The sequence below is a fragment of the Taudactylus pleione genome, unplaced genomic scaffold, assembly GCF_031769625.1.
Source record: "Taudactylus pleione unplaced genomic scaffold, aTauple2 ptg000337l, whole genome shotgun sequence".
Classification (NCBI taxonomy): domain Eukaryota; kingdom Metazoa; phylum Chordata; class Amphibia; order Anura; family Myobatrachidae; genus Taudactylus; species Taudactylus pleione.
The window spans coordinates 3,071,468-3,081,545 of NW_028284738.1; positions in this window are offsets into that span (position 1 = coordinate 3,071,468).

A 10,078-nucleotide genomic window follows, 5' to 3' on the forward strand; every position below is an offset into this window, starting at 1 on the left:
TCCATTCCTAGCTGCAGTCTCTCTGTCAGAGTATGGCCATCAATGTGAGCGATTAAGTGTACAGCTCCATGGTAGGTGCAGGCTCTCTGTCAGAGTATGGCCACCAATGTGAGCGACCAAGCATACAGTCCCATCCTAGGTGCAGGGTCTCCGTCAGAGTATGGCCTCCAATTTGAGCGATCAAGCATAAAGCCCCATGGTAGGTGCAGGCTCTCTGTCAGAGTATGGCCTCCAATGTGAGCGATTAAGCGTACATCTCCATGGTAGGTGCATTCTCTCTGTCAGAGTATGACCACCAATGTGAGCGATTAAGCATACAGCCCCATCCTAGGTGCAGGTTCTCCGTCAGAGTATGCCTCCAATGTGAGCGATTAAGTGTACAGCTCCATGGTAGGTGCAGGCTCTCTGTCAGAGTATGACCACCAATGTGAGCGACTAAGCGTACAGCCCTATCCTAGGTGCAGGTTCTCCGTCAGAGTATGGCCTCCAATGTGAGCGATCAAGCATAAAGCCCCATGGTAGGTGCAGGCTCTCTATCAGAGTATGACCACCAATGTGAGCGATTTAGCGTACAGCCCCATCCTAGGTGCAGGTTCTCCGTCAGAGTATGGCCTCCAATTTGAGCGATCAAGCATAAAGCCCCATGGTAGGTGCAGGCTCTCTGTCAGAGTATGGCCTCCAATGTGAGCGATTAAGCTTGCAGCCCCATGCTAGGTGCAGGTTCTCCGTCAGAGTATGGCCTCCAAAGTCAGCGATTAAGCATGCAACCCCATGCTAGCTGCAGGATTTCTGTCAGAGTGTGGCCTCCAATGTGAGCGATTAAGCATACAGCCCCATGGTAGGTGCAGACTCTCTGCCAGAGTATGGCCACCAATGTGAGTGATTAAGCATACAGCCCCATGGTAGGTGCAGGCTCTCAGTCATAGTATGGCTTCCAATGTGAGCGATTAAGCATACAGCCAAATGGTAGGTGCAGGCTCTCTGTCAGAGTAGGGCCACCAATGTGAGCGATCAAGCATACAGTCCCCTCCTAGGTGCAGATTCTCCGTCAGAGTATGCCTCCAATGTGAGCGATTAAGTGTACAGCTCCATGGTAGGTGCAGGCTCTCTGTCAGAGTATGGTCACCAATGTGAGCGATTAACCGTGCAGCCCAATGCTAGGTGCAGGTTCTCTGTCAGAATATGACCACCAATGTGAGCGATTAAGCGTACAGCCCCATCCTAGGTGCAGGTTCTCCGTCAGAGTATTGCCTCCAATGTGAGCAATTAAGCGTCCAGCCCCATTGTAGGTGCAGGCTCTCTGTCAGAGTATGGCCATCAATGTGAGCGATCAAACATACAGCCCCATCCTAGTTGCAGGTTCTCCATCAGAGTATGGCCTGAAATGTGAGCGATTAAGCGTGCAGCCCCATGCTAGGTGGAGGTTCTCCGTCAGAGTAAGGCCGCCAATGTGAGCGATTAAGCATGCAGCCCCATGCTAGCTGCAGGCTCTCTGTTAGAGTATGGCCACCAATGTAAGCGATCAAGCATACAGTCCCATCCTAGGTGCAGATTCTCTAACATAGTATAGCCTATAATATGAGCGATTAAGCATGCAGCCCAATCCTAGGTGCAGATTCTCTCTCAGAGTATGGCCATCAATGTGAGCGATTAAGCGTGCAGCTCCATCCTAGGTGCAGGTTCTCTTTCAGAGTATGGCCATCAATGTGAGTGATTAAGCATGCAGCTCCATCCTAGCTGCAGGCTCTCTGTCAGACTACGGCCATCAATGTGAGTGATTAAGCGTGCAGCCCTATCCTAGGTGCAGATTCTCTGTCAGAGTATGACCAACAATGTGAGCGATTAAGCGTACAGCCCCATCCTAGGTGCAGGTTCTGCATCAGAGTATGGCCTCCAATGAGAGCGATTAAGCATACAGCTCCATGGTAGGTGCAGGCTCTCTGTCAGAGTATGGCCACCAATGTGAGCGATCAAGCATACAGTCCCATCCTAGGTGCAGGTTCTCCGTCAGAGTATGGCCTCCAATGTGAGCGATTAAGCGTACAGCTCCATGGTAGGTGCATTCTCTCTGTCAGAGTATGACCACCAAAGTGAGCGATTAAGCATACAGCCCCATCCTAGGTGCAGGTTCTCCGTCAGAGTATGGCCTCCAATGTGAGCGATTAAGCATACAGCCCCATGGTAGGTGCAGGCTCTCTGACAGAGTATGGCCTCCAATGAGAGCGATTAAGCATACAGCCCCATGGTAGGTGCAGGCTCTCTGTCAGAGTATGGCCTCCAATGTGAGCGATTAAGCATACAGCCCCATGGTAGGTGCAGGCTCTCTGTCAGAGTATGACCACCAGTATGAGCAATCAAGCATACAGTCCCCTTCTAGGTGCAGATTCTCTAACAGAGTATAGCCTCTAATATGAGCGATTAAGCGTGCAGCCCCATCCTAGGTGCAGATTCTCTGTCAGAGTATGGCCATCAATGTGAGCGATTAAGCGTGCAGCTCCATCCTAGGTGCAGGTTCTCTGTCAGAGTATGGCCATCAATGTGAGCGATTAAGCGAGCAGCTCCATTCCTAGCTGCAGTCTCTCTGTCAGAGTATGGCCATCAATGTGAGCGATTAAGTGTACAGCTCCATGGTAGGTGCAGGCTCTCTGTCAGAGTATGGCCACCAATGTGAGCGACCAAGCATACAGTCCCATCCTAGGTGCAGGGTCTCCGTCAGAGTATGGCCTCCAATTTGAGCGATCAAGCATAAAGCCCCATGGTAGGTGCAGGCTCTCTGTCAGAGTATGGCCTCCAATGTGAGCGATTAAGCGTACATCTCCATGGTAGGTGCATTCTCTCTGTCAGAGTATGACCACCAATGTGAGCGATTAAGCATACAGCCCCATCCTAGGTGCAGGTTCTCCGTCAGAGTATGCCTCCAATGTGAGCGATTAAGTGTACAGCTCCATGGTAGGTGCAGGCTCTCTGTCAGAGTATGACCACCAATGTGAGCGACTAAGCGTACAGCCCTATCCTAGGTGCAGGTTCTCCGTCAGAGTATGGCCTCCAATGTGAGCGATCAAGCATAAAGCCCCATGGTAGGTGCAGGCTCTCTATCAGAGTATGACCACCAATGTGAGCGATTTAGCGTACAGCCCCATCCTAGGTGCAGGTTCTCCGTCAGAGTATGGCCTCCAATTTGAGCGATCAAGCATAAAGCCCCATGGTAGGTGCAGGCTCTCTGTCAGAGTATGGCCTCCAATGTGAGCGATTAAGCTTGCAGCCCCATGCTAGGTGCAGGTTCTCCGTCAGAGTATGGCCTCCAAAGTCAGCGATTAAGCATGCAACCCCATGCTAGCTGCAGGATTTCTGTCAGAGTGTGGCCTCCAATGTGAGCGATTAAGCATACAGCCCCATGGTAGGTGCAGACTCTCTGCCAGAGTATGGCCACCAATGTGAGTGATTAAGCATACAGCCCCATGGTAGGTGCAGGCTCTCAGTCATAGTATGGCTTCCAATGTGAGCGATTAAGCATACAGCCAAATGGTAGGTGCAGGCTCTCTGTCAGAGTAGGGCCACCAATGTGAGCGATCAAGCATACAGTCCCCTCCTAGGTGCAGATTCTCTAACAGAGTATAGCCTCTAATATGAGCGATTAAGCGTGCAGCCCCATCCTAGGTGCAGATTCTCTGTCAGAGTATGGCCATCAAGGTGAGCGATTAAGCGTGCAGCTCCATCCTAGGTGCAGGTTCTCTGTCAGAGTATGGCCATCAATGTGAGCGATTAAGCGTGCTGCTCCATCCTAGCTGCAGGCACTCTGTCAGAGTATGGCCATCAATGTGAGCGATTAAGCGTGCAGCTCCATCCTAGCTGCAGTCTCTCTGTCAGAGTATGGCCATCAATGTGAGCGATTAAGTGTACAGCTCCATGGTAGGTGCAGGCTCTCTGTCAGAGTATGGCCACCAATGTGAGCGACCAAGCATACAGTCCCATCCTAGGTGCAGGGTCTCCGTCAGAGTATGGCCTCCAATTTGAGCGATCAAGCATAAAGCCCCATGGTAGGTGCAGGCTCTCTGTCAGAGTATGGCCTCCAATGTGAGCAATTAAGCGTGCAGCCCCATGCTAGGTGCAGGTTCTCCGTCAGAGTATGGCCTCCAAAGTCAGCGAATAAGCATGCAACCCCATGCTAGCTGCAGGATTTCTGTCAGAGTATGGCCTCCAATGTGAGCGATTAAGCATACAGCCCCATGGTAGCTGTAGGCTCTCTGTCAGAGTATGGACTCCAATGTGAGCGATTAAGCGTGCAGCCCCATGCTAGGTGCAGGTTCTCCGTCAGGGTATGGCCTCCAAAGTCAGCGATTAAGCATGCAACCCCATGCTAGCTGCAGGATTTCTGTCAGAGTATGGCCTCCAATGTGAGCGATTAAGCATACAGCCCCATGGTAGGTGCAGGCTCTCTGTCAGAGTATGGCTTCCAATGTGAGAGATTAAGCATACAGCCCCATTGTAGGTGCAGGCTCTCTGTCAGAGTATGGCCACCAATGTGAGCGATCAAGCATACAGTCCCCTCCTAGGTGAAGATTCTCTAACAGAGTATAGCCTCTAATATGAGCGATTAAGCGTGCAGCCCCATCCTAGGTGCAGATTCTCTGTCAGAGTATGGCCTTCAAGGTGAGCGATTAAGCGTGCAGCTCCATCCTAGGTGCAGGTTGTCAGAGTATGGCCGTCAATGTGAGCGATTAATCGTGCAGCTCCATCCTAGCTGCAGGCTCTCTGTCAGAGTATGGCCATCAATGTGAGCGATTAAGCGTACAGCTCCATGGTAGGTGCAGGCTCTCTGTCAGAGTATGGCCACCAATGTGTGCGACCAAGAATACAGTCCCATCCTAGGTGCAGGGTTTCCGTCAGAGTATGGCCTCCAATGTGAGCGATTAAGCGTACAGCCCCATGGTAGGTGCAGGCTCTCTGTCAGAGTATGGCCTCCAATGTGACCGATTAAGCATACAGCTCCATAGTAGATGCAGGCTCTCTGTCAGAGTATGGCCACCAATGTGAGCAATTAAGCATACAGCCCCATGGTAGGTGCAGGCTCTCTGTCAGAGTATGGCCTCCAATGTGAGCGATTAAGCATACTGCTCCATGGTAGGTGCAGGCTCTTTGTCAGAATATGGCCACCAATGTGAGCGATCAAGCATACAGTCCTATCCTAGGTGCAGATTCTCTAACAGAGTATGGCCTCTAATATGAGCGATTAAGCGTGCAGCCCCATCCTAGGTGCAGATTCTCTGTCAGAGTATCGCCATCAATGTGAGCGATTAAGCGTGCAGCTCCATCCTAGGTGCAGGCTCTCTGTCAGAGTATGGCCACCAATGTGAGCGATTAAGCGTGCAGCCCCATGCTAGGTGCAGGCTCTCTGTCAGAGTATGGCCATCAATGTGAGCGATCAAGCATACAGCCCCATCTTAGTTGCATGTTCTCCATCAGTGTATGGCCTGAAATGTGAGCGATTAAGCATGCAGCCCCATGCTAGGTGGAGGTTCTCCGTCAGAGTATGGCCTCCAATGTGAGCGATTAAGCGTGCAGCCCCATGCTAGCTGCAGGCTCTCTGTCAGAGTATGGCCACCAATGTTAGCGATCAAGCATACAGTCCCATCTTAGATGCAGATTCTCTAACATAGTATAGCCTCTAATATGAGCGATTAAGCGTGCAGCCCCATCCTAGGTGCAGATTCTCTGTCAGAGTATGGCCATCAATGTGAGCGATTAATCGTGCAGCTCCATCCTAGGTGCAGGTTCTCTGTCAGAGTATGGCCATCAATGTGAGCGATTAAGCATGCAGCTCCATCCAAGCTGCAGGCTCTCTGTCAGAGTACGGCCATCAATGTGAGTGATTAAGCGTGCAGCCCTATCCTAGGTGCAGATTCTCTGTCAGAGTATGACCAACAATGTGAGCGATTAAGCGTACAGCCCCATCCTAGGTGCAGGTTCTGCGTCAGAGTATGGCCTCCAATGTGAGCGATTAAGCATACAGCTCCATGGTAGGTGCAGGCTCTCTGTCAGAGTATGGCCACCAATGTGAGCAATCAAGCATACAGTCCCATCCTAGGTGCAGGTTCTCCGTCAGAGTATGGCCTCCAATGTGAGCGATTAAGCGTACATCTCCATGGTAGGTGCAGGCTCTCTGTCAGAGTATGACCACCAATGTGAGCGACTAAGCGTACAGCCCTATCCTAGGTGCAGGTTCTCCGTCAGAGTATGGCCTCCAATGTGAGCGATCAAGCATAAAGCCCCATGGTAGGTGCAGGCTCTCTATCAGAGTATGACCACCAATGTGAGCGATTTAGCGTACAGCCCCATCCTAGGTGCAGGTTCTCCGTCAGAGTATGGCCTCCAATTTGAGCGATCAAGCATAAAGCCCCATGGTAGGTGCAGGCTCTCTGTCAGAGTATGGCCTCCAATGTGAGCGATTAAGCTTGCAGCCCCATGCTAGGTGCAGGTTCTCCGTCAGAGTATGGCCTCCAAAGTCAGCGATTAAGCATGCAACCCCATGCTAGCTGCAGGATTTCTGTCAGAGTAGGGCCACCAATGTGAGCGATCAAGCATACAGTCCCCTCCTAGGTGCAGATTCTCTGTCAGAGTATGGCCATCAAGGTGAGCGATTAAGCGTGCAGCTCCATCCTAGGTGCAGGTTCTCTGTCAGAGTATGGCCATCAATGTGAGCGATTAAGCGTGCAGCTCCATCCTAGCTGCAGGCTCTCTGTCAGAGTATGGCCATCAATGTGAGCGATTAAGCATACAGCTCCATGGTAGGTGCAGGCTCTCTGTCAGAGTATGGCCACCAATGTGTGTGACCAAGCATACAGTCCCATCCTAGGTGCAGGGTCTCCGTCAGAGTATGGCCTCCAATGTGAACGATTAAGCATACAGCTCCATAGTAGATGCAGGCTCTCTGTCAGAGTATGGCCACCAATGTGAGCGATTAAGCATACAGCCCCATGGTAGGTGCAGGCTCTCTGTCAGAGTATGGCCTCCAATGTGAGCGATTAAGCATACTGCTCCATGGTAGGTGCAGGCTCTCTGTCAGAATATGGCCACCAATGAGAGCGATCAAGCAAACAGTCCCATCCTAGGTGCAGATTCTCTAACAGAGTATGGCCTCTAATATGAGCGATTAAGCGTGCAGCCCCATCCTAGGTGCAGATTCTCTGTCAGAGTATCGCCATCAATGTGAGCGATTAAGCTTGCAGCTCCATCCTAGTTGCCGGCTCTCTGTCAGAGTATGGCCGCCAATGTGAGCGATTAAGCGTGCAGCCCCATGCTAGGTGCAGGCTCTCTATCAGAGTATGGCCTCCAATGTGAGCGAATAAGCATGCAGCCCCATTCTAGGTGCAGGTTCTCCATCAGAGTATGGTCACCAATGCGAGCGATTAACCGTGCAGCCCCATGCTAGATGCAGGTTCTCTGTCAGAATGTGACCACCAATGTGAGCGATTAAGCGTACAGCCCCATCCGAGGTGCAGGTTCTCCATCAGAGTATTGCCTCCAATGTGAGCAATTAAGCGTCCAGCCCCATTGTAGGTGCAGGCTCTCTGTCAGAGTATGGCCACCAATGTGAGCGATCAAGCATACAGTCCCATCCTAGGTGCAGGTTCTCCGTCAGAGTATGGCCTCCAATGTGAGGGATTAAGCGTGCAGCCCCATGCTAGCTGCAGGCTCTCTGTCAGAGTATGGCCACCAATGTTAGCGATCAAGCATACAGTCCCATCTTAGATGCAGATTCTCTAACATAGTATAGCCTCTAATATGAGCGATTAAGCGTGCAGCCCCATCCTAGGTACAGATTCTCTGTCAGAGTATGGCCATCAATGTGAGCGATTAATCGTGCAGCTCCATCCTAGGTGCAGGTTCTCTGTCAGAGTATGGCCATCAATGTGAGCGATTAAGCATGCAGCTCCATCCTAGCTGCAGGCTCTCTGTCAGAGTACGGCCATCAATGTGAGTGATTAAGCATGCAGCCCTATCCTAGGTGCAGATTCTCTGTCAGAGTATGACCAACAATGTGAGCGATTAAGCGTACAGCCCCATTCTAGGTGCAGGTTCTGCGTCAGAGTATGGCCTCCAATGTGAGCGATTAAGCATACAGCTCCATGGTAGGTGCAGGCTCTCTGTCAGAGTATGGCCACCAATGTGAGCGACTAAGCGTACAGCCCTATCCTAGGTGCAGGTTCTCCATCAGAGTATGGCCTCCAATGTGAGCGATCAAGCATAAAGCCCCATGGTAGGTGCAGGCTCTCTATCAGAGTATGACCACCAATGTGAGCGATTAAGCGTACAGCCCCATCCTAGGTGCAGGTTCTCCGCCAGAGTATGGCCTCCAATTTGAGCGATCAAGCATAAAGCCCCATGGTAGGTGCAGGCTCTCTGTCAGAGTATGGCCTCCAATGTGAGCGATTAAGCTTGCAGCCCCATGCTAGGTGCAGGTTCTCCGTCAGAGTATGGCCTCCAAAGTCAGCGATTAAGCATGCAATCCCATGCTAGCTGCAGGATTTCTGTCAGAGTGTGGCCTCCAATGTGAGCGATTAAGCATACAGCCCCATGGTAGGTGCAGGCTCTCTGCCAGAGTATGGCCACCAATGTGAGTGATTAAGCATACAGCCCCATGATAGGTGCAGGCTCTCTGTCAGAGTATGGCTTCCAATGTGAGCGATTAAGCATACAGCCCCATGGTAGGTGCAGGCTCTCTGTCAGAGTATGGCCACCAATGTGAGCGATCAAGCATACAGTCCCCTCCTAGGTGCAGATTCTCTAACAGAGTATAGCCTCTAATATGAGCGATTAAGCGTGCAGCCCCATCCTAGGTGCAGATTCTCTGTCAGAGTATGGCCATCAATGTGAGCGATTAAGCATGCAGCTCCATCCTAGCTGCAGGCTCTCTGTCAGAGTATGGCCATCAATGTGAGCGATTAAGCGTGCAGCTCCATCCTAGCTGCAGTCTCTCTGTCAGAGTATGGCCATCAATGTGAGCGATTAAGTGTACAGCTCCATGGTAGGTGCAGGCTCTCTGTCAGAGTATGGCCACCAATGTGAGCGACCAAGCATACAGTCCCATCCTAGGTGCAGGGTCTCCGTCAGAGTATGGCCTCCAATTTGAGCGATAAAGCATAAAGCCCCATGGTAGGTGCAGGCTCTCTGTCAGAGTATGGCCTCCAATGTGAGCGATTAAGCGTGCAGCCCTATGCTAGGTGCAGGTTCTCCATCAGAGTATGGCCTCCAAAGTCAGCGATTAAGCATGCAACCCCATGCTAGCTGCAGGATTTCTGTCAGAGTATGGCCTCCAATGTGAGCGATTAAGCATACAGCCCCATGGTAGGTGCAGGCTCTCTGCCAGAGTATGGCCACCAATGTCAGCGATTAAGCATACAGCCCCATGGTAGGTGCAGGCTCTCTGTCAGAGTATGGCTTCCAATGTGAGAGATTAAGCATACAGCCCCATGGTAGGTGCAGGCTCTCTGTCAGAGTATGGCCACCAATGTGAGCGATCAAGCATACAGTCCCCTCCTAGGTGAAGATTCTCTAACAGAGTATAGCCTCTAATATGAGCGATTAAGCGTGCAGCCCCATCCTAGGTGCCGATTCTCTGTCAGAGTATGGCCTTCAAGGTGAGCGATTAAGCGTGCAGCTCCATCCTAGGTGCAGGTTCTCTGTCAGAGTATGGCCATCAATGTGAGCGATTAAGCGTGCAACTCCATCCTAGCTGCAGGCTCTCTGTCAGAGTATGGCCATCAATGTGAGCGATTAAGCGTACAGCCCCATGGTAGGTGCAGGCTCTCTGTCAGAGTATGGCCACCAATGTGTGCGACCAAGAATACAGTCCCATCCTAGGTGCAGGGTCTCCGTCAGAGTATGGCCTCCAATGTGAGCGATTAAGCGTACAGCCCCATGGTATTTGCAGGCTCTCTGTCAGAATATGGCCACCAATGTGAGCGATCAAGCATACAGTCCCATCCTAGGTGCAGATTCTCTAACAGAGTATGGCCTCTAATATGAGCGATTAAGCGTGCAGCCCCATCCTAGGTGCAGATTCTCTGTCAGAGTATCG